Source organism: Alosa sapidissima, chromosome 18 (genome assembly GCF_018492685.1).
Source record: "Alosa sapidissima isolate fAloSap1 chromosome 18, fAloSap1.pri, whole genome shotgun sequence".
Classification (NCBI taxonomy): Eukaryota; Metazoa; Chordata; class Actinopteri; order Clupeiformes; family Clupeidae; genus Alosa; species Alosa sapidissima.
The window spans coordinates 21,878,338-21,880,837 of NC_055974.1; the positions used below are offsets into that span (position 1 = coordinate 21,878,338).

Consider the following 2,500-nt stretch of genomic DNA (forward strand, 5'->3'; position numbering starts at 1 on the left):
TATTTTAAGTTCACGTTAAGATCAAGGCTACTCAGTTTTTCTCCCCAATTACTCTATCTTGCCTTATTTCTCCTCATTTCGAATGTTGACTTTTAGGCTACTTATTTTATTTCACATTAAACATTACATTAGGCCTACAACTAGGCTCCATCCATCCATCCACCATCCATCCATCCATCCTAATCTGGATAATCCTATATATATATGCATGCATACATACATACATAGCCTAAACACGCGCGTTAAATATTATGATGCTCCGGACCTTTGCTTGAGGAAATTTTCCGTAACTGGACCTCGCTGAAGATAAATTGAATATCCCTGTTCTATATAGTCTATGTTTCAGCCCCCCCCCCCCCCCCCCCCCAAAAAAAAAAAAAAAGAGAAAGAAAGAAAAAAAGAATGCACAACCAGATAATCAACCACTGCAATTACTGCAGGAGATCCTTTCGGTCTGCGCCAGTAGAAATCCCCACTTGAAACAGCCTGACAGGTCCAACAGGGATTAGACTCCACACGCAAAATAGAATATTTTCCTCCGCCAGAGTCTGCTGCCGATGATAAAAGTTGAAAAGTTTTGCCTCCATCTCTCTCGCACTTCCTCCCCAACGCTGATTTACAATCAGGGCTTGAGCAGGCGCTATCTCTCTCTGGCCGCCTCGCACACTGAGAGTTCATCGAACAATGAGGTGTGTGTGTGTGTGTGTGTGTGTGTGTGTGTGTGTGTGTGTGTGTGTGTGTATGTGTGTGTGTGTCAATGAGTATGTGTGCGTGTGTATGTTTGTGTGAGTGATGTTCCGTTTAGTATTTAATTAAACAGAGTGTATGTGTGGGTGTGTGTGTGTGAGCGTGCACACGTGTGTGTGTGTGTGTGTGTAGGGGGAGTGGAAAGGTCAGAGACCAGCGGCAGCAGCAGCAGCAGCGCTGGGTGGGTGATTGTGCAGACCGTCGACAGGCAGGCAAATAACACCAGAGAGGAGAGAGGAGAGAGAGGTGGATTAATTCACTAGCCGAAGAGAAGGAAAAGGAGGATGAGGCGAGGGGAAGAGAAGATGATGAGGAGAGAGGAGGGGGGAAGAGAGGAGAGGAGGATGAGGAGAGGTGAGGAAGCAGGATTAGCTCTCCAGTAGATTATCAGGCTGCCTGGACAACAGACCAGCCCCGCCGGCTCTGTTAATTTGGGTCATAAGCCACCGCAGGTATCTCTCCGGACCACACACACACACACACACACACACACACATTCACAGACAATGGGGATGAATCCAGGATGGAATATTCTTTACTTAAAATTATTCAATTATTAACATTTTTTTTTTTTTTTGTTTAAAGTTATTTTTGCAAATTACCATATTTTTTTATGAATGTAATTCATGTGTTTATCTGAATTCCAGAATGAGTAGTAGATAGCAAAGCAAAAATAAGTAGAAAGTAATGACCTGACATTTAAATATAAACAAAAATAAATTGTCATAAACATTGCAGAAAAAAGATTAAATGAACACCAGCACAACAGTAGCGAAACTAAAAGCAGTCATTGGGTAGTTTTGGACCGACAGTATTGGATAATGATTGTGTGACTTGATACTGGTCATTCTAGTGTAAGATATTACCCCAGCATTAAAAACATTTCATTCCACACCATCAAACATTAAATGCATGACACTGCACTGAAGAACAACAAACACTAAATGTATGTGAATATATGCAGCATGACACACAACAGCCTAATGTGAAATCTGACACTGACTGGCAGCCGTTTACGGACATATTTGTTGCGGCCGATTTGTTGAAGCAACAGAATGAGGAAGTGAGTGACAAGCCTGAACATTTGTCCACTGAATGGGTGAGAGAGAGAGTGAGAGAGAGGAGAGAGAGAGATTCTCGATGAGTCACCAGACTGACCGCAGTCCCCAAACGGTCCAGAATGAAGCTAAGCTGAACGAGACGTTTGGACACAATGGCATAGCCAGGCCCAAAACTCACTTTCAATGCCAAGCCACAACAAATAGTTGACTGATAACTGTGCCACACACAATGTTACACAACAAATGCAGTCTCATTTAGCTTCTGCAAGAGAAACATGAGAATTCTGTTGTACCGACGGTGTGACAGCCGCCTTTAAATGTTGATAATGGAACCCCTTTCTCTCTTATTTCCGTCCGTTTATTTTCAGCCCGCCTATAACAAGTGTGTGTGTGTGTGTGTGTGTGTGAGAGAGAGAGAGAGCGAGAGAGAGCGTGCGTGTGTGTGTGTGTGTGAGTGACAGATGTGGCATACTGGTGCCAGCATGCATTTGACAGCCGTAGAATGGCAGAGGAAGACATGCAGTCAGAGACGCAGTGGGGTGTGCTGTCTCTCCGTCTCTCTCCCTCTCTCTCTCCCCTCTCCCTCTCCTTCTCTCTCTCCCTCTCTCTCTCCCCTCTCCTTCTCCTTCTCTCTTTCCCTCTCTCTCTCCCCTTTCCCTCTCTCTCTCCCTCTTTCTCCCCTCTCCCTCTCC

General features: G+C 44.6%; 1 long non-coding RNA gene across 1 annotated transcript in view; it reads right to left on the reverse strand.

The window, feature by feature from the left end:
• The window catches only part of LOC121689994, a 72,284-nt gene that overhangs the window by 1,027 nt on the left and 68,757 nt on the right, over positions 1-2,500 (reverse strand). The gene's annotated exons all lie outside the window — the stretch shown is intronic.